Source organism: Zalophus californianus, chromosome 4 (genome assembly GCF_009762305.2).
Source record: "Zalophus californianus isolate mZalCal1 chromosome 4, mZalCal1.pri.v2, whole genome shotgun sequence".
In the NCBI taxonomy this organism is placed as follows: domain Eukaryota; kingdom Metazoa; phylum Chordata; class Mammalia; order Carnivora; family Otariidae; genus Zalophus; species Zalophus californianus.
Window position 1 is genome coordinate 76,003,690 of NC_045598.1, and position 23,333 is coordinate 76,027,022.

Sequence of the window (23,333 nt, forward strand, 5' to 3'; positions counted from 1 at the left end):
AGCATGTTACCTGGAATGCCCAGGATCCATCACTTGGCAAGGAGAGCATGAACACTAGACACCGATTTCAGGAACACAGCAGGAAAATACCACTGTGTACAAATTCATGCTGGAGAGAGAGGTTTTCTGTCTCAGATCTGGGTTATCAGTAGCACCCCATTTCCTCCTCCATCTTATACCTTGCTTGTAACAGTGAGCTCAGAACTTTTCTCAAGAAATTTGAACAGGTCCAGATCCCTCTCTCTCCCCTACCACTTGGGAGAGATGCAACACAGCAGGGCTTAGGGAATTCTCAGCAATCAACAGAGCACTGTGGATATACTGGCATTATGTAGGCTTATAGGAAACTCAACTCAGCTCACCAGCTTCCTGAAAAACTGAAGGAGGACATTGCTCTGTGTGACCATCTGCCTGTTAACTAGGAAAGTGGATCAGCAAGAACTTTCTCTGATGACTCATGGCTAAGTAACACCATAACTCAGTTGTGCGTTCGTTCATTCGTTTGTTCATTTATTCATTCATTCATTCATTCATTCTCTCTCGCCACTCACCCTACCCTCCTGCAAGCAGCAGTGGACCAATCAATAAAGTTCTCCTATTTCTATAAGGAATTCTGACAGCATTATAAGAAACCATGAAGAGGCCAGACAACACTGGCATTCCAGGCTCTGCGTTCAAAGGTTTTGCATTACTTATTTGTAGATTGCTCCCTTGAAAAAAAGCTAGTTGAGGACTAGGGAGTTCAAGTGATCCATTCTTCACCAAGATTGCCAAAAGCATTAAAGCATGTATTGCAAGACTGCAATAAAGCAGCAGAGGAAAAAAGGAAAGTGGCTCCTGACAAACATCTATGTTCTCCCTCACTGTAGAGATAAATGCAAACCCTGCTTTGTAATAGATGCTGAGGAATGCGGTTGGTTGTTTCTTTGAGGGAAGGAGGAATGTTGCTTATTGTTGTAAAAGGGGTTTATGTTTAGCTGATTTGATTGCAAGGAGCAGACATCACATAAAACTGACTCAAGATAATGCTGGAGAGGTGATGAGTTAATGTAAGGATACAAGTAAGTGGAGTAATAAGAAAGAGAGTGATCTTAAAGGAATCCAAGAAATGGAACAGGCTTCACAGGGTAATTCCCGAGTCTAGGGAACAACTCATCTCCTGTGTGGGTCTTCAGGATCTGCCTCTGATTCATGATGAATGGCGGCTCTCTCTCCTGTCCCTCAGCCAGCTCTTCCTTGGCTGTCCTCAGCCTGCAGATGGCCCATCCTTTCCCTACCTCAAGGTATCTTTTAACACACCCTGTTTCATCTAATCTTCTCACCAGCAACTTATACCACTCCCCAAAAGAATCCAACTGGCCCAGTCTGTTTTTCATATCTGGTCTCAGGTCTCTCCCGTGACCTTCTCCTGATGTCTGGGTGAAATATTTTGGTCTCCAGAGAAAAAGACAAGAGGTAATTATAAGCCAGACAATTGTTTGGGAGGTGAGGAGCTGAGAAAAGTGAGGGGGTCCTTTGTGCATTCTGTTGCCATTGTAAATCTACTCTTCTCTATTTGATTTTGGAGGCCTACCTTATCTTTTTCTTAAGTTGGTGAATTATCTATACAATAAATTCAGAAGTAGGTATTACTTTTGGCCACAATCTACAATCTGGGACAAACAACTTCAGTAAGCCTATCTGTAAAGTGAGAGAATATTCTTTAGTTGCCGCTTTCTCTTTCATAAAATTCAACGAATTGGGATCAGCCCCTAGAAAATCTCAGGTGAGAATCTCTGAAGGTAAGAAGAATTGCTCTTTCCCCATACCACTTGAGGTGGGGATTTTCTGGGATCACGGCTGCTATTCACATCCTCTAAAAACACTGGCAGGGATCCACATCCAGGTATACACATATGAAAAATCCACTTCCTGACAGCTTCCCAGAATGGGCTCTCAAGATAAGCAATTAGCATGAAAAATTATATGAGCCCCCAATCTAACTTCTCATATTGCTAATTATTCCTCCTTTTTGCCTATGTAATTCTGATGAGGGTAATCATTTGGAAAACCTATGCACAGGGGATTTTGAAATTTCTGAGTTCAAATAAAATAGACATACATAATTAGAACGTTAGGTAGTATTTTCCAGGAGTATAAACTATACTTGAATCTCAGTGACAAGCTCATGAAGATAAAGCTTCAATCTAGCCATTGCTTTGAAAATTGCTATCTTGGGCCAGGGAAAGTGCAAGCTGATAAAGTATGAATGCTAAATGGTAATAATGATAATAATACATCTCGCTGACTTAGTGCTATAACTTGTTGAAAGCCTAATGCGTCGGGACTTAATGCATAAATTCTCTGAAAAGACAGAAATATGAATGGTTAAAGCTCCAGGGTCAACTTGTATATTTTGATGAACTATTCCATCCTCTTCTTCAACATCACAGAGTTTTTGTATAGTCATGTGTTATAAAGGAAAAAGTTGATTAAAAATTTGTGTTGCTACCCAGGCTAACTGTTGTCTACATAGAAAGGCAATCTCCACTATTCAAGCTCTCAATACTTTTGCTTCCATAGCAAAGGGTTTAGGATTCTGCAAATTACTCAGTTACCTTAACCCCTCCCCCCATTCTATCTTCAACCTGCTTTAAGTACCAACAGATGAAGGTGAGGTGAAGACTAATAAAGGCTTATTTTAAATCATAGGAAGAGAGTTTTTAAATAATGAAATGTAAATTATTTTCAGGACCAGAGATTTATGGAAAACTTGGGGTTAATAGAAAAAAAGATAGTTATTCAACAAATATTTATTGACTGCTTGCTGTATTTACATAAACAGAATGAACTATATGAAAGATACAAAGATAGGAAAAGTTAATTTATGACAAAAGTACAGGTACTCCTTATCACATTTAAACACCCCAAGCAGTAAGCAATATATTTCTTTGTGTGTGCAAACACACACATACACACACACACACACACACACAGTCATAGGCACTCAATAGGAGCAGCTAAAAATCACTATTTCCAGCTCATGAATTCACCTACTTGAAAAGTTAAAACATTTTAAAAAATAATTTAAAGATAGGCACATAGTTTTCCACATTGACAAAAGATTTGTAAATGCTTTTCCCAGTCATGTTTGTCTCCCCAGAGCCTCACACAGTCTTTAGCAAAGTCAAGTGGTTGCACTATGAGATACAAAATAAAAGGAAAGGGAGGAGAGAAGGAAGGAGGTTAGAGAGAGATGTGGAAGTCAAGGAAGGAGAAAAGCAAAGAAAGGAAAAGATAGTCTAAGAAATTCTTAGATGCAGTGCTATTTCTATTTTCAATCCAAAATATGTGTTCAAATGTTTCTTCACTTTTTGTGCTCTATCCTCTGGATGTTGTCCTTCTTAAAATTTAACATTCCCAAATTCATGATCTGACATCCTAACTCAAGGTCAAGGCTACAAATGTCCCATACAAAACAGCTGCCACTATTGCTCAATGACTCTGATTCCTGCCAAGCTCCAACTCTCACTCTGTAATCTACACCTAGAAGGGCTAGTGTGCTGATATAGGTTCTGTCCTCTTACCTTCCTTCCTGGATCTGCCTCTCCCTCTGGTCCCCTCAGAACGACGCTTCTACTAGACTACATGCTTGGCTTTCATTTGGGCTTCACCCCTGCCTCAAATCTCTCTGAACATCACATCCTGGAACCTTCATGCCAGGCACCAAACAGGTCGACTGCCTGGATTCTCACTTCTCTAAGGGTGGAGTTCCAAGCCCTGGTGTTTCTGAGAACCACTGTTGGCAGGACAATAACCATTACAAGGTGCTCTATGGTTTCTACGACTTACCTTGTGAAGACCTCCTGGACCCAATTCCACAGCGGGGGTAAGGGCATGGAGTCCCCCACCCAACATCAAACAATTCTCAGATACCAGCAGGGTGTCCAAGAGTTCAACTCAATTCTGACGCTGTCTACCTGGAGGTAGTATCAGATTTCACAAGAAAAGGACTCAGTCCTTCAAGACTACCCTTATCCCCTACGTCAGACACCAGTCACAAGCCCCAGGCTGTTACCTGTGCTTCTGACCTACCTGCTACAGATTGGAAGTTCTAACTATCTCCTCCTTAGGTTTTTCGATTTGCTCAAGTGACTCACAGAACTCAGGGAAACACTGGCATTTCCCAGTTTCTTAAAGGAAATGATAAAGGATTCAAAGCAACAGCCAGATGAAGAGATGCATGGAATATGGGCAAAGGGTGTGGCTCTTCCTTGCCCTCACAAGGTGCGCCATGCTCTCCAATCTCCACGTATTCACCGACCCAGAATCTCTTCCAACCCAGTCCTTTTGGGGTTTTATGGAGACTGCGTTGTATGGTCATGACTGATGAAGTCATTGACGGTTGGCTGATTCAACCTCTAGCCTCACTGCCCCCTCCCCGGGAGGTGGGATTGGAACTGAAATTTCCAACTCCTTAATCACAGGGTTGGTCCTCCTGGCAACCAGCCCCTGCCCTTGGGCAGGGTCCAAAAGTCACCTTCATTAATGTAACAAAAGACACCTTCATCACTGTCCACACTTAAGAAATTCCAAGGAATTTGGGAGCTGTGAGCCAAGAACTATGGACAAAGAACAAATCCATATGAGAAATTCATTTTGGGAATGACCAAACATGTATTTCTTACAAAGCACAAAATCATTTCCCCATCTCAATTTCATCATCAGAAAATATAAATAAAAATAACATCAAGTTTACAGGGAGGCTCTATTAAAAATTTTAAATTTCGTGGGAAGTGCTTTATAATTTGTAAAGAACTATACAAATGTTAGTGATTTCTGGAGTTCTGTGGGATTCCATCAGCCAAGGAAAAATAAAATAAACAAAAACTTAGCCCTATGTTGACTTATGTCCTGTACCAAAACTAGAACTTTTTCTTCTGCCAGAATTAGGACATGAAGCAGTATTATACCTGTAGTGTTCATTATAAGATTAGCTAATTCTTGTTTGGTTATTTATCTCATGCCCAAGAGAAAAAGGTGTTTAATGTTTATTACTGTAGTTTGACAAGAGGCCAGAAAGAAGTTTTGAAAGAAAAGGACCAATGCCATGAAAAGGGAGACAATGCTATAAATAACATGAAAATGACTCCCAGAGAGTATCTGAGACGTGGATGGAACTCTCCCCATAATTCAGTGGCTGTGGCACCAAGAGCGGTCCTGGCTCGTGAGGGAAAGGGCACGACGATGAGGACATAGGGCTCCAGTGAGGTCCATTGTCCATCACACTAAAATCTATGGTGTGGTCAGTGAGGTTTCTCGGTTTCCTACATGTTCTCAAAAAAGAAAAAAAAAAAAACCTCACTAAGTGGGTGAGGGATTACTTTTTTATGTTTTAACATCACACGGCAGTTAAAGCCACTCATCAGGAAGCCCCGACAGCATCTCAGACCTAATTTTAGGAAGAGAAGAAACTCAGGAGTCCATTATTTCAAAGAAAAAACCCGCATCCGAGAGCACTCAGCACCATCAGTATAGTTATTTCTGAGGTTAAACCAAATAAAACCTTCAAAAGTGTGAGTAACCGCCCTGAAATTTCTTTTCCTGTCAGGAGCACTAATACTAAATTAGATTTAGGATTGCAGATGCAAGAAATCACTGTGGGAACTTTTCCTTCCTTTTCTTTCTTTTTCCAAGAAATTCTTCATCATTGATACTTGAATTAGCAGTATTGTGTCTTGTCTATTACTGGGTGCCCAAATTAGTTAAACTATCCAGACGGATAGTCTTTGAAAGCAAACATAATTTCCATTGTTCAGAGGCAGATGATGGTGATCGTGCAATGCTTCCCTGCCTCATTATTTTTCAAGTGAAATCTTACTAGGTCTGTGGTGTATACTATGATGTCAGTTCATGCCATAATTTATATGTGAAGAGAATGTTTTCTATCTGTAAGATAAGCAATACTTTGCTTTTCAACATTTCCAGGGACTAAAGAATATGCATATGAACAAAAAATTCCACAATAAAAGTCCACATATTCAACAAGCATTGATTCAGGCGAGGCACAAAGAAGTTAGGAAGCTTGCCCACAGTCCTGCAGTTAATAGCAGGCCAAGCAGAGACTCTGGGCCAGACCTCTCCAAGCCCAAAGCCCTGTTTCTTGCTGCTACCTCACACTGTTGCCCCCTCAGGAACCTCACAAACTCTAAAGGGAGATAAGACAGAGATGCACATTCACTCCGCATCGATTCATTTGTTCAACAAGTATCTACTGCACACCTAGCCAAGTGACAAACATTACCTGGAAAACAGAGGAATGTGAGATGTTGGCCAATAAGAGGGACCAAGTGTCATATGCATTCACGGGGACGCATTTGGAAGACTTCCAACAGAAGGTAGCAGGTAAGATACTTCCTGAAAGACAGGTCCACAAGTGGGAATGGACCAGGAGAAGAACCTCATTTGAAGTGAGAGGTAAATGGTGTGAAGAGGTTGGGGCGGGGGGGCGGGCGGAATCACATAGTGTGAATGGAGTGGAGGCAATTTAAAATGTTGAAAAATGCAGCTGGGGCCAGAGCCTAGAGAGCTTTAAGTGCCAAAATAAGAAGACTGCATTTTATTTATTAGGCAATGGGAAATCATCGAAGACGTTTAGCTGAGGAGTTACTTCATCAGAGCTGCGTTTTAGAATGATGAATCTGGAAGAAGTGTGGATGTATACAACCGAGCGGCAGCAGGAAAGAGCCCAGGGGCCATAAGATGGCTGGGGCCCAGGTAAGGGATAAGGAACAGTGTTGGGGCAGGGGCAGTAACCGAATAAGGAACAGACGGAATGCCTTACATGAGCAAGCTCAGAAAGTCCACTTCAACGATTTGTAGGCAATGTCCCTTAATGAATAACATTCCCTAGAAATACAAGTATAAATATAAGCAGCCATTCTGATGAGTCTATGACCCCTCCACCAGTTCAGCCGCCACCCAAAGCCTGACACTGCCTGAATATGAAATGGAATATGGATAATACCACGTATCTAGGCTCAGCATCACCTCACCATCTATCCCTAGACATGACTCCCTCTCAGCCACATCATTGTCCCCTCTTGCTCTGAGACAGGAAGGAGCAAGGATTCCTTCCCTCAGTCACATAAATTCACAGGGTCACGACTGGAGAAGGACTGTTTTTTAAAGCCACATAGGCACGCATATACTCAATCAGCCAACTAAAGGAGGAGGATGGGTCCAAGAAGGGAGAACACGAGCAGAACGCAGAGACCAAGAAGGGCCAGGCGCACATGGACTTGAGCTGTTTCTCCAAGGGGGAGCTAGCTGCACTAGCTCATCCACACTCCCTCACACCCATTCCCTTCTGCCCCGCCCCCCCAGCCTGCACTAGGAGGCGAGCAGACTCTTCTTTCTTTCGTTCACGTAATTCCGTCATCCCACCGACCAAGGGGCTAGGTGCTGGGATTCGGTCCCTGCACTGAGAAGTCTGAGACAGCAGTATCTGCCCGGGGAAAAGGACTGAACATGGCAGCCACAGAAGAGAGGAAGGCTATGGGGCTCAAACGGAGATGAGACCCGTGACTCTATAGCCTCAATCAACCCCGGGGAAGCCGTGGCTCACAGCAGACCAGGGCTGGAACGTTTGGAGCCCTAGCCCCCCTCCTCCAACTCAAAAAGTGCTTCTTGGACCCTTGCATTTCCACCCCCGAGGGATGGAGAATGCAGAGGTAAAAACGAAAGCCCCAATTCTCTTTTTGAGAGCCTCTTTCTAGAGCGGGCTAGAGCGGGCCAGAGAGTGCTATGCAGAGTCTCCAGCAATTAAAGGAGTCGGGAGGGACGCTAACACACCAAAGGCAAGTTTATGCCGACGAAAAACATGAGCTTACCTAATAAAGTTGGGGCAGAACTGCTGTGAGTGGTGTGAGTAGAAATGTTCTGCTGACTGCTGTTGCAATGGGTAACAGACTTTGCATATTATATCACCATGTTTTGTTGTGTTTCACATGCAGTGTTTTTCTGCTCTTGACTTTGAGGTGTGAGGGGGAGGTCTAATCATATGGCCTTGTGCAGATGCTCTATTTGCATTTCTATTAATCCAGGCCCTCCTGGAGATGCTGGAGCAGAGACACAGCATGCTTTGTGTTTGAACTTGTGAGAACCCATACCACCGCTTAATAACTTAATACATATGTATAGCCTCCTTCAGACAGCCCACTAGGAGGCAGAAGCAAGAGGAGGTGCTACCAGCTTGCGGACTGCGGGGCTCTGCGGAAATGTGTTCTGACAGGAAGGAGCACCTTGCTCAGCAGAGTCCCTGTGCCTTGATCCCAGCTAGCCAACCCACCTGCCAGCCTGGGAAGCCTCCTTTTTAAAAAAAAAAAAAAAAAAAAGCTTGTACCCAAAGCCTTAGTTCTCAGTAATCAGAAATATCCAGGCAGGTGGGGCTGCGTGACCCTCACAGGATTGAACTTGGTAACATGGCAATGGCTGTCTCTTTGTTTCTGGCATGACCTCGGGGACACAATATTTTTAAAAAGCAGGTAACATAGGGAAGCAGGATGGTAAATAATAGTGTTGAAAGCATTGGCCTTACCATCCGGCAGACCTGTTCTTGAACCCCAGCCCCACCTCTGACTAGTTGGATGACCTTACCAGGTCACTTAGCTTTTCTGAGTCTTGGTTTTCTCATCCCAACTAAGAGGGTCAACACCTGGCTCGAAGGGTTGCCATGAGGATTCAAAGAAATGGTCCCAGTCAGGCACCTGGGTGGCTCAGTTGGTTGAGCGACTGCCTTCAGCTCGGGTCATGATCCCAGAGTCCTGGGATCGAGTTCCACATCGAGCTCCCGGCTCAGCGGGGAGCCTGCTTCTCCCTCTGACCTTCTCCCCTCTCATACTGTTTCTCTCTCTCTCTTTCTCTCTCTCTCTCTCAAATAAAATCTTTAAAAAAAAAAAAAAAAAGAAAGAAAGAAATGGTCCCAGAGGAGCACCTGCCATGGATCGTGTATTTAATAAATCATAGCTATTACTATTATGTCACTCTGTTGTGACCACATAGCTTCCTTACTTTGCCAGTTGATTTATTCACGGACTGTTTTGCAGAGACAAATGAAGGATGGGCAGGATGGAGGAAGGCGAATGGTTGTCTTCAGGCCTTTTGCCCTATCAGAGTGATGGCGTGAATTCAACTGGTTTTGAGAAAATCCTCCCTACCACATTTGTGCAGAAACAGACACCATCATTTTTTAACAGATTTAGAGTTTCCCTCTGCTTTTTGAATGTTAGGCTGGGAAAAAATCTATGAAATTGGCAAACAAATGAAAATCACTCAAAATTCTTCTAAGAACCCTCCAAGAGAAGTCCATCAGAGCAGCCAGTTTGGCAATCCTTATTTGAGCTAAGTATCACAAGAATTACTTTCAACTGATAAGATTACATAGCATTCTAGAAAGAAATCTCACCACCTGTTAAGATTTCCCTAAGATTACATGAATAATGTTCCTTCCTTTGCTTTTCTTTTCTTCCCCCTGAAGCAAACTAGAGATTTCAGAAGTCAGAATTACAGATTTTCATTTCCCTCGTCAAGTTTTTTCAAGCATTTGTGTCATAGGTGTAGGGTCTAACATGATATGTTATTTGATAAAGAGTCAAGAGGCAGACAATGCATGGTGGAGATGATATTCTGTGTAAATTAGCACCTACCTGGGGCCTTTCAGTACCTGCCTGAAAGGTGGCAAAGCAGAATTTTCATGAAAATTAGCTAGATGGCTGACAGCACTTGTCCAAGTGACCCTCAACTAAATAAATCAGCAGTGCTAATATTAGGAGAGATGAGTAGGGTCAAAGCAAAACATGACTGCCTGTAATTTTTTTAATCTACCCACAAGGATGACTGTGTTCATTTTAGGATTCTGCACTAGACCTCATAAATATTAGATGCTCAATGAGTATGAAAAGCACATTAATTTATTTCTGAAAGATAACATCTTAGAACCCATCCAAAACAAAATGGGAGCTCTTGAAAGCAACTAGCTAATCCAGAGTACACAATGACCAATTTTTACAGATGACTGGGGTAGCAACAAACGCCCACACCTCAGCCCTGTACCCCACCACCATCATCACCACCAGGCAACGTTACCTGGAATACCTACATGCACTTTCTAGTTTAATTTGCTCTACTTCTTCCACAAGGCTTGCCTAACTAGATGGTAGATTTTGACCCAGCTCCTCATCTTGGCTTGCCTTTGCTTTATTTATGCCAACTCTAAGCTTTGGCCACTCACCTCCTTTGATGCCTGTGAACATTATCATCACCTCATTTTTCCTTCAATACCTGAGGCTATAAGGAAAGTTGGCAACAACGAACAATCCTACATTTAGGTCCAATGTTATCCAAAGTCTGAAATTTGGCGATCCTTTTCTGATTTCTGTTTCATTCTGACTTCCTGGAGGTTAGCACCTTTGGACTGATAAAAATTAATGCCCTTTGGGTAATATTCCCCTATTCTATCCATGTCCAGAAGCCTCTATTTTTACCCTACTCTCTAGCGTCATTATTTCTGCCAAGAGCTTGACTCATAATGTGATAACTATACCTACATAGCTCCTTTCTTAGATTAAGTTCAAGAATGCTGAGAGAAACACACAGCTCTAAGCTTTGGAAAAAGCAACCCTACCAAATGTAGGCTCTAGAGTCAAACTCCCTGGACTCAATTCCCAACTATGATATTTACTAGCTGTTTACACTGAGCAAGTCCTTTGCAGTCTTTACCATACAATGTCTTTATCAAATGGGGTTAAAAGCAGCTGCCTCATACGGTTGTTGTGGTTATGAAAGGAATTAATGCACAGAAGGTTCTTGCAATAGTGCCTATCACATAGTAAGTGTTCAATTAATATTTTTTGTAAGGACATCCTCACTGTTATAGACCTAGGATTCATTTCTTCTTCCTTGTATTTTAAAGATATTGTCTTGTCACTTTTGTGTATTTCTGAAATTTTTTGATCATCTAGAGCCACTTATGGTTACCATGTTAAGTCCACATGTAGGTCACATGTCAGTCTTTACGTTTCTTTAGATAAAGGTAACATTTGGTTTCTCTGAAGTTTTTCTGCCCGAATTTTTCCCTGTGACATACTCACATATACATGTAGAATTACTGGCAGTCTTTAGTATACACCAGCAAGAGTAAGTTTTCATTCACTAAATATATTGACTAAAAAAACCCAGCAAACTCTTCAATGTAGTTCTGTGAATAAAAGCCGTCAATTAACCAGAATCGATTTCTAATGCTTTACTTGGGGAGTCAGGCAGGAGAGAGCTACGTGTACATTAATCCAGTGGAAGGACCCAGGACAGAAGCTAACCCGTAACAAAAAAGCCAGCATGGAAATACCAGAGGGTAAGGTGAAAGTTGAACTAGGGCAGAATATAAACAGAGCAGCAAAGGGGAATGAGGCTGAGGTTCACTGTGGAGAGTCCCGCGACCAAGCCAGATCGACAACGTTTTGAAATGACTGACTGACCCGTCATTTCAGAAGGTCTATGGTCTGCCTTTCCTCTAAGCCCACTCTTTAGGACACTTCAATTATTTCTTGGTTATCTGAGCAAATCCCAAGGGAACAGGGATTTCCAAAAGAGAAGAAAAAAAGGGAAGAGGGAGGGAGGAAGAGAAATTTTCTAGTACGTATCCTGAGTTCTGTACAATTTCAGCCCAATCTGCTGTACTTTTTTCTGCATACATAATTCATTGTGGAAATAAAATTAATTTGCATAATGATGGTGCTGAATTATAACAAGTTCTTCAAAGAGCAAAGATTAAAATGAATCATGTGACAATTAAAATGTGTTCACCATACCCTACCAAGGCCAAAACTGTTCCAAAATGTTTCTGCCACAAAAGTTAAAAAGAGATTTTCTAACTACATCTAAGTAATCCAAAATTTCACTAACTAGAACAGGGATGGCAAAAAAGCCTCACAAGTCTCACATAACAACTGTAATCTATTGGTGGGGCGGCCTGGATTACTGTGTTAAGAAGGATCCTGGGGCCAATCCAAGTTGAGCAGGACTGCGTTCTGTGAACAATTAGGCTGTCTGCCATGGGTGATATTCATGGAATACATTTTGTGTTTGCTTTATCCTGGACTGTGAACATGACATTCTCTGAGAATTCTAATGAAAATCAAGATTTTGCCATATACGTTACCACTAATTTTAAACAAATCGTTAATAGCCACTGTTAGTTGGAGAAACTATAAAATTTTCAGTAAAAAGTTCCAGAAAACTCCTACATGACACACTTTTTTCATAATTTATAAGCTTTAACTTGGTTTCACAAAATAGTTAACACTGGTTCAACTCTTATAAGTCTTACAGTATTTTTGAGGTTAACAAATATCCATGACCCTACACACAGATGTTCCACAACATAAAGCCCAACAACCATAAAGTTGAAATCACAGCACCCTCATCTTCCTGACAAGATAATCTAAAGGAGTTTGCAATTTAGGCACATCCTATTTTAGTTAATGAAGGTCCTGAAATTTTAAATGCTGGTCTCCCCAATTATTCTCACTTGCTCATAGGCATCTAATTCCACATCTCAGAGATAAATCATGTTATCATTTAGATTAGTGGCCCTTAGCTTTTTGACCTTCCATGCATGTTTAAGTCTTTTCATTTTGGCTTCTCTCCTTAATTAGGAGAAGCAACCTTGTATTTTAAGAATGTCACTGTTTAAAACAATATGAATTTTACATTACACATTTGCCTTGAAGCATCTGCAATGAACTCCTTTTTATAAATCAAAACAAATATGAATTTAAAACCAACCAACTATTAGGTTCTATAGCCAAAATTATGTTGTTCTTGACCCTGCTGGTATAAAAATTCAAATTCCTTTGTTGAAGATTGATGAGAATAATGTACTGTAGGAACCAATCTCTTTATTTCTGGGAAGTTCAAAAGGAGCAAAAACAAAATTTGCAGAAAAGCACCAAATTAGCAATTAAAGTCTCTAATGTAAGACCTAAACTATAATGCTCCATTCCAAAAGATTAAATATTAAACCTCTGGAACAATTTATTCAATTCCACAGAACAGAAAGGGCAGCAGAGAAAAAGTGCCAACTTCAACATTAGTTGCTGAGTTTAGTGTTGCTTACAGTTTTCTTCTTTACTCTCAATCCTGTTACAAATAATGCAAACCTGTTTTTATTAATTTACATTAAGTTCATTTAACACTGATGAAACCGACCAGAAATGTATAATGAGGAACATTTAACAAGCTCCCGAATTAGGGCTAATCATGTTCTGTTTACGAGAGCTTATTTCAGTCTTGGAAAATATCCTGGTAGAAAGCTCCATCCCTATTTAACAAGTAGAAAGGAGAGAGTCACCAGCTACCGATAACAAAGAAATGAACAAGCTTAATAATCTCCAATTTGGTTTTCCACTCCACTTAATGATAGAGGCAATTCGAGCTCTGTGGCCAGAGTACATGAGGAAGCATCCACAAGTACTGAAAATTTAATTAAAAGTCAGAAAGCCATTGCAATGAAGACTCAGCAGAAAGCCATTTATTTTTAAAATCTAATATATTCTTCATGACTAAAGGCTAAAGCACATGCTGACTTACACATTTAGCTGTAACTGATTTAAGCTACTTGATGATTTTTTTTCTTTTTCTTTTTTTTTTTTTTTCCCCTGCTCACAGGGTGGTGCTCAATTTGCAATGGAGTAAATTGGCAGAATTTAATTTGGTGGATTTTTTTAACTCTGTAAAAAGAATCCTCATTAAAGCTACACAATCAGCTGTATACTTTTTTTTCCATCATTAACTACCCTAACTGCAGGTAAAAGAGATACAATTATGGATTTATATAAATCCGATTGTCAATTTACAGCTGAAAGACTGGTGAGTTACCTCATTTTAAATAGGTTATTTTTTCCCCTTAACCTTTCTTTGTTTTAATGAGGATTCAGTTTGCCACTGTCTGAGAAGTCTGCTAGCAGGAAGTTCCTTGGAAATTATAAGGAATAAAAAGTAGGAATGGGAGAAGATACTTGGCTAAATTTCAAATTTGCTGGAAGACTCAGCACTTGAAATTCATCTCCAGAGCAGATTTATTGTCCATCAGCTGCCATCCTGTAGTGCAGAAAGCCAGAAGAACAAGAACACCTAAAGAAGGCCTTGAGAATGAAGGGGAGTTGAGAGAAGTTTCCTCAGGCAGGGTAGAACTGCAAAGAACATTAGGTAAAATTGGGCCTTTCGTGTGACCGTCATATGGATATGTTTTGCGTGTTTTATCTTACCTTGTTCAAAACAAACAAACAAGTGGCTTTGAAGCAACTGAGTCCTCCATGTGATACTCCTGAAAGCGAAACTTCCTACCACCCCAAGAGATGGGCCTGGGGCCTCTCCACTCTCTAGCCCAAAGCTTCTCAGTGGCTAATGCTGCTGCTAAAACCTACATTCCCTCTGGGTAAAAGTAACTCTGTGGAACTCAGCCACCAACTTTCCACTCCTTTCTCTGAGACCACAGTTTGGGGGCTTCTGAAGTCCATGGCATTCTTAGTCCCTTTTCCTCTCTGCTTTCTTGAGTCTAAATTAAATAGCAAATCCATTCCCCCCAGTTAGCTAGTACTAATCCACAGCATTGATTAAACTGGGGTGACCTCCTAGGGCTGGTCATCTCATTTTACCTCTGAAACCTCCTGCAAATGAGACAAAAACGTGAGAGAATTTTCCTAAGAGGGCAACACACAACTCCCAGTCTTTCCCCCTCTCACAGGAGAACATCATTATACCCAGTAATTTTTTTTATTGGTCAACGAGAACATGGTACATGATTAGGATTATCTGACTTTTAAAGTGTAAGGTCTGGGAAAGTAGTTCTAGACCAGCTATCATTGCTTATGCTCAACTGTTCGATGCTCCCACATTTAGGCAATGGCCCAAGAGAGATGGAAAACCAGAGAGTACTATTAACTCCCACTTTTTCTGGTGCCCCTAAATATAAAGACTGCAGACTTTTTTAGGACGTGACTCATTTGTTTTATTGGACATCCTTGGGACCAAGGCTTTATGAAATTATGATGCATAGGTCCATAACTGACCAAAAGAACTAGCCTTCTGCTTCTGCAGAAAAAATGTTTGATTGCTCTTCCATAATTTCCAAGTAATCTGAATGCTACTAATATTGGAACCAATAGCTCTCTCCCATAACCTCCAGAACCTTCTTGGTGCTAGTCCCTGAGGACATGGAGGGCCAAACCACTCCTCATTGCAAACTGGATCCAATTTCCCTTACCAAAAAGCAACCACAATGGTACCTAAAAATTCAGGCTTTATCTGACACTGCCAATCCTCAAAGAGTCTCCTATACCTATATGATCTACAGGACTAAGTCCAAACCAGTAAAAGTATCCCTGTGCTATGATCCTGCCTTCAGGACAATAAAATATTTCTCAAGCTTTTCACAAAGTAACATAAAACTTTTGGTAGTTGATGTCCAGAATGAAGTATGATAGCCTATTCCTAAGTACTTGTGAACTATGAAATTCTGCCCAAGGAGAGGACTAAGGAACTCAAAAAGAACCTTCAGTACCTATTAATCCTGCAATGCTCTGTCACAGACGTTACTGAACTTCATAGAGACCTCACTTGATCCTATGGCCCTACTGCCATACTGTAACGACACAAGATTCACATCCATAACCACCACCAAAACTACCAAAATAGACTTGAAGGAGGCTGAGTGTCCATGACAAATGAGAACCAGGGATTTTAGTTTATCACCATATTTGTGAAATGTTCTTCAAAGGCTTAAAAAACTCAACAACAGGATTTTCACTGAAACAACATCCATCCTAAGAACCATAGGTTCCTTCTCCTTCCTGTTACCAATCATACTGCAACACTACCATTTACACCTTCTTCCCAACACTTTGTTCCATTCTATCTATAGTTATAACCCCAGCATTTCCTGGCTCCTACCATCTAAGCCCTGTCTCCCCAGCGGACAACAGCGTCATCAAGCCTCAGCTACAGATGATATTTATTCCAGCTCTTAGAGTTCGTGAAATACCATAGACAAAGTATACTAAACAGCCACACAGTCTAGAAAGCATCCACTCCCGTAGGTGATTTGGTATGACACCTCAGAGGAGCTGAGACCAGTCTTGTCAGCTTACTGGCCAATGCCCATACAATTAACTCAGTGGTCTTCTGATGGCAGTTTCTCCATTACTCATGGTCCTTGTTTCCTCAGTTGTTCTTCTGCTGGCTCAATCTGAACTAACTCCAGCCCTGAAAATCAGTCACATTCCTCCATGTACCACAATGCTAAGTCATACAAACCTCAAATCTTGTATTATACAGCTCCCACTGGCTGAAGAATAGACACAGAAGCGATACTATAGAAATTACTAGTTCAGAATGGAAGGCACCAACCAGCATGGGCAGTGGGTGGAGGCAAAAGCCAGGGGTATGATTTCCATGTTGAGAGGGACTATCAATTCTTGCTTGGATCTGATCTTTTCCCTGGAACATTAATACTCTTGCCCAGATTCTCCTTCTGGACATGGTTTCTCTTTGTTTTTGTTTTAAGTCTTTACAAACATTTTGCATTTTCTACTTTACAAAGAATAGAACCTTGATATTAACCATTCTATTATGTTTTCAACCTTACCAAAAACAATAAGTGCTTTCTTTGATAGATTAGGGTCATATGCCCCCAATGACCCACTATTTTATGCAGTCTGAATGGGGAAAAAAAACAAGTTGAAAGACTTTTGTGATAATTTATATGAAGTCTAATACACATCTTAACTAGTATACTAATGGGAGAAATCAAAAGAAAAGAATTCAAGAACTATTCAAGTAAAAAAAAAAACTGCTCAAGTGATACAGTTCACAGAATTGGGTGATTGATTCTAAGTGACAGGTTTCTAGCCTGACATCCAGATGGATGAGGATAGCATCAATGGCAATAAATAATAGGAATGCACAGGGGAGAAGGGAAGGGAGAAGTTGAGGCATGTTCCTTTTTGAGGTGCCTGTGAATAAATTAGATGGAAATATCCAGCAGCAAGTTAAATATGGGAACTGAAATTTGGCAAAGTAGATTTGGTCATCTACAACAAAAGGGTGGTAATAAAGACAATGTATGAGAGTTCCTAGATGACTTATATAAATAAATCAGAGCAGTGGGCTAAGGCCCACACCACTGAGAACCTTCATGAGATGAGATCTAAAGAGGAGTCCAGAAAAGAGACTTAAAAGGGTCACCCCTTTTCCAACTTCAACCTGAAGCACACTGTAGGATTAAGACACAATGTAAAATATATCTGCATGTGGGAGGGGTGTGTGCATGCGCACCTATGTGTAAGGTTTACATGAGAATGGCAAAAAGTACTGAAGGATGTACACCAGATTGTACACGGAGGTACAAGGCTGAGAGGAAAAAAAGAGGAAACAGGAGATAAAGAGAAAAAGGGCAGCAAAAAAAAAAAAAAAAAAAAAAAACGTGTAAGCACAATTTTTATTAAATGATCCCATTTGTGTAGAAATCTGTGTGTGCACATATATGCACATAAAGAAAATAAGAATAAAAATGAGAAAGAATAGAGTTGGCTGTGTTTATTCTCTCTTGGGATTTTCCAGGGTAAACTCCAAGTGAAAAAGCAAAATGCAAATTAACAAGCATAGCATGGTCCTACTTAGTAGGAATTTTCTTAAACTATGCACGAGCAAGTATTTATATATTTGTATGGATGAAAAAAGGAGCAACATGTGGAAGGCCCACACCAGTCAGCTATTACTGAATCCTTGAAAAGCATGGGACTAGAAATGGAAGGGGGGGGCAAAAATAATGAGTAGTCTCTTTATATGTCTTTACATCATTTCACTTGTAACAAGAACAGATTACTTTATAGTTTAGAAAACATCAAATGAAAAATTTGAAAATCAGAGCAATGGTTTCCTGAAATTTAAATTCAGTGTCAGTAGCCAGCACCTCATTAGAGAAGACCACCACATCTTCTCTTTTAAATGCCCTATTACTCACTATTGAGCCAAAGACCAAATTTGTTAAGGAAGGGGTCCTCAGGCTACTATTTTTGGAAAACCTACTCAGTATCATCCTAACTCCTCTTATAGCTTAACTGTTCAGCAATCTTTTATTCTTCCTTTATTTTCAAATGCAGCTCATTTTATATAATAATTTTTTTAAAAATTTTATTTATTTGACAGAGACACAGCGAGAGAGGGAACACAAGCAGGGGGAGTGGGAGAGGGAGAAGCAGGCTTCCCGCGGAGCAGGGAGCCCGATGTGGGGCTCGATCCCAGGACCCTGGGATCATGACCTGAGCCGAAGACAGACGCTTAACAACTGAGCCACCCAGGCGCCCCTATATAATAACTTTTAAACACCTTTGGCACCTTAATGATTGATTCCTCTTTGAGTTTTTCAAAGTATGTGAGAAAGGCCTGTGTATATTATCTTGGAAAGTGAGTCCATTATCAAAATTCACCTTTAACCAATGTGGCTGAAATGTTCTCAAATTCTAAGTGATGAAACTATTTTTTTTACACATTATATTTATAGATTATATTTTTTTATATATGTGATTTTTTTCAAATCTGTAATTTAAAGAAATGTATGAGCTAAAAATTGGGAGACTATTTAACTATACTTTAGTGATAAGTTAGAAATTAAAGACTATCCCTTCATGATTTCCAGGATCAGGTTCTCCAAAGAGAATACCATATAAATATTGAGAGAACACTACTACAGGGAACAACACATCCATATATCCCCTGGCAAACTGCTTGACTGAGGTCAAAAATAAGATTTAACAAATGACTTCAAGTACATGGCGAAGGCAAACAAATTCTGCCCAAATTTGTCACATCTTTTCCCCTGTCTTCAATGAGGGACATCATCTTTTTCACTTATTCCACTAGAAATTCATTCAAGGTGAAACTGGCTTTATTCAAAGATACAACCAAAACTTTCAGATTTCACACACAACTCTGAAAGGTGGCCAAGAATTACTGCCCCTCTCCTAGGCTCTCAATAGGGATTTAACTCAGTAGAATATCAACTCAGTTGCAGAAAATTTTGATGCCTGGTTCCAGCTCAGGAAACTGAGGAAATATACAATCTAGGCTTCAGCTTTAACTAGGCTAGGCCATTGGTGAAAAAATAATATACATCAGTTTGGTTCATAGTTTGATAAAATTCACTAGGTTCAAACTGAAGTCCAGAGGACGCAGAAGTGTTCAACAGTTTGGTTTAAGTACCAGAAAAAAAATATATATACAGGTTATTACTAACATTCCTTCTACTGGACAACATGGTTAGGATGATTTTGTTTTTCTAAACAATAAGGTATACTTAATGTACTTTTACCTAATGAAGAAGGACTTCACTACCACCAACCTGATTCTTCTTTCTATAGAAGATGACAATGGAAAGCAAAGGATACCCGCCCCCCCCCCCCCCCCACTTGGATGATCCCTCCTGTCTGAGGCAGCTCTGCAAATTCCTTGTTGGATGATCTGGCGGGAGAAAGCCGGACAGTTGACAGGGAAAAATGAAGTGACACAGGGGAGATGGTCAAGATGCACCTGTCATACGAATAGTGTTCAGGATTTCGTGGCAGGCTGAAGGTTATGCTATACCCTGACGCTGGTTTAATAAGAAGATATGGTAGGCAACCATTTAGGCATGCAGATAGTTTTGTTCATAGGTCTCCTGAAACTCTAGAACTTTTCTCCTTTTATTAATATGAAGGGCTCTTTGAAAGGATCCCCCCATCAGCCCTGCATAGCCCAGGTTAGAGAACTCTACATCATGCCCCTAATTCTTGGACCTTAGGTTTTTCATTCTTCTCCCCTTGCTTTAATTGTGCAGAAGTAAATGCAACATAAGCAATGTAAAAATCAAGTCTTGCTAGTTAAATATAAGAACACAGAGCAAAATATCTGAGAAAGGTTACACCTCTTTAAAGATGCAAATTGATAATGGAGCTCAATATCAAAACAACAGAGCGCTGTTAATTTTTTAAAAGGTGCAAATTGCTAATCTTAAGGCTTTTTTTTGCATTGCTTATTAAGAGTCCTGGCACACGCACGTGCGCACACACACACAAAATTAAACAAAATAAACGCTTAAAAATAGAAGGAAAGGGGGCTAACCATGAGCTGCACAACAACCCGTTGCTTCATTTTTGGACTTGCTGGTTTCAGTAACAGTAGTTAAAGTTTGGAGACTTTCTATTATTTATGCCATAGTCAGTCTCAAAGTCCCCACACTTGGTTTATCCATTATCTATTTCCACAACAGTGCTGCACAACCACCACCAACCTCAGTGATATACAACAATAAATGTTAACTAGCTTCCCAGTTTGGGGTTCAGCTCATCTCAGCTGGCTGTGGCTGACCTTGCCTGGCCTCACCCATACATCTGCAGTTAGCTAGGGGTTGACTGGGAGGCTCTGCTGATCTTAGCTAAACTTGCTCACATATCTGAGATCACCTCTGTTGACTGAGCTATTGACTGGGGTGACAGGGCAATCAGTCTCTGCTCCACCTATCTCATCCTCCAGCAGGCTAGCCCAGGCATATTCTCATAGCCATGACAGAGGATCAACACTTGAAGGAGAAACACGTAAGCATTTCTTCAACCATCTCCAAGTATCACATAAACTAACAGTTGTTTTGTAGTTATCCTGTGGAGGTGGGATGGACGCTGCCTCCCCACTCTCTCCAAGTAAGAGTTTGGATGTCAAGACTGATGACACTTCACAGAGAATTTGAAAGAAAGTTTATTACTCATACAAGAAACTTCTTGGGGGAGCAGGGTAGATACAAAACAATCCGGAATAGCACAAGAGGAGAACATGGGTTGGGCTTTTATAGTGGCTGGGTGGCAGGTGGGGATGGGGAAGGGTTTGTCATGTGGGTTAGGGAGTTCAAACTTCCCACTGATGTCGAAAGCTCAGGAGGAAGATGTTATTTCCTTGTCTAAAGCCAGATGTATGGTGGTAGAGAAGGGAAAGGTGGAGGTCTAAATGTGTCAATGGCCAAATATCAAGACTGGAGTCAGACTAATTATAACATTCCACTGACCATAGAAAGTTACATGGCCAAACTCAGAATCAGAAAGCAGAGAAATCAACTCCAGTGAGAGGAATTACAAAGTCATATGCCCAAAGTGCATGGATAGAGAAAGGATGCAGAAGTGAGACTACTCATGCAATCAATCTAATGCGCCTGATGAAGATTCAGGCCTAGGGCATCGTTGCCTCCAGAAAAATAGTTAGATATCTATGATGAAACAATGGGTCATGCACACAAGACATTGGAGAAGTGCAGGAGAATGATGAACCCAAAGTGCTAATGAATTTTATGTGACCCTTGACAAAGAAAAAAGAAACACGGAATCTTAAAAACATCAACTGAATCAAGAGGTTGGGGATTAGGGAGTGGAAGTAGTGCTGCCAGATCTCCAGTTTGATGTCTGTCCTTTCTTAAGTCATGATATTAGGTCTTATGCTAATTCAGTGTAATTATCCTTTAGTGAATCCTCCTGAGGAAGAAGAATCCTAACCTGGGCATAAGTCTCCACAAAAGTTACCACACCTTGACATCCTTCCCTACCCCACTATTTGAATGTGAGAAATACATACCAGTGTCAATATTGATCTAAGTAAAATACAGCAAGAAGGGAAAGCCTGGTGATCACCAACCTCCTTCTCAAGCCCTCCCCCCCCCCTGCTTAATATAAAATAACATACTTTTTATGTCATCCACCATCTGCATTATTTCTCCCTCCACCTAATCAACAAGTACAGGGCACCTGGTCTGTACAATAAGTAAAATGCTCTTTAGCTTTCCCTCAACACCACCACCCACACGCACATTATGGGGACACTGGTCTCCATCATCTGCCCTTTTCAGAAGCTTGAGTGTGGAATCAATGATTATCTTGAGAATCATCAGCGCTGGACAGGCAAGTCAGCCCAACCCAGGAAAGATAAGAAAACAGAAGTGCCACAATTTAGAACACTTTTGCCAATTAGCTGAAAAGAGACTTCAAATTTTAGATTCTTTAGGAAAGATCCTACTACAAAAGGATAACACTAGGAAATAGAAAAGGATGTAACTCATGAGAATTTGAAATCCTAGGGAGCAAATGTGCCAATGAAAGCAAACGTCAGTGACCTTTCCTAAAGGTCCACTGCCTTTCACCTTCCACATCCAATTCCCCCTTCTGTCCATATGAATTCTCTAATGTCCAACAAATCCATTCACTCTTATCCATCCCCTTAACCTACACATAACCCAGATACTTAAGTACCATCCACCCATGGTTCCCCAATAGTTACAGGATGATTCCCTGGTTCCATCATACAGAACGTTAAGACTCTCCACAAATCTCTCTTTCCCATCTCTCCAGTCTCATCACTTGCCACTATATCCTTGCGTCTCCCATCTGCATTTCCCTGGACCTACCACATTCATTTAAGGCTCCAGCTTCCTAATTCATCTCTCATCCTGGAGTACCTTTCAGTATTTCAAACCACTTCCAAAGAGCCTCCAAATCATTCTTCATGTCCAAATCCAAATGCCTCATGCATTTTTAATTCTTTCCCACCTCTTCCATACACCATTACTTTAGATCTCTGCATGCTCATTACACTTTCCACCTATCTCCATTGTAGCCCCTACCCTGACTGTATCATTAGTAAGAGTTGTTGACCTATTTATTTCTGGTTAGACTATGAGCTCCCTGAAAGCAGGGACCATCTCAGTCCTCTCTGTATCTGTCCTTGATCTGTAACAGCTTGTCTCTTGTTTCCGTGCCCTTAGCACAATGCCTGAAACCTAGCAGGCTCTCAATCCACATCTGATAAAAATCAATGAATGAACACATGAATTCATGATTTCTTCCTCACAGATCTCTTCTGTCCCTCACACCAGCAGAGTGATGTTCCTATGGTGGTCACTGGGACAAACTCAACGAGGAACCCTCCATCAGCAGCAACTACCTATGAACTTCTGAGAGGCAGAAGCTAAAAGATGAAGACATCAAAAGAAACGTAATGAAAGACACATGGAAAAGTGAGAGAGAGAAAGAAAGGTGGACCAGGAGGATCCAGAAGAGAGAAGTCACAGATTGAAAAGAGTTTGGATAGACAGGAAGAAAAGTAAAGGTAAGAGATAGGACTATAAAGGTAAGCCACACCACAAAGTGGTGACAAACTAAGTGAAATAATAGATGAATCAATGAATGAGCACATTACAAATGCTGATCTTTTTTTATTATGTTATG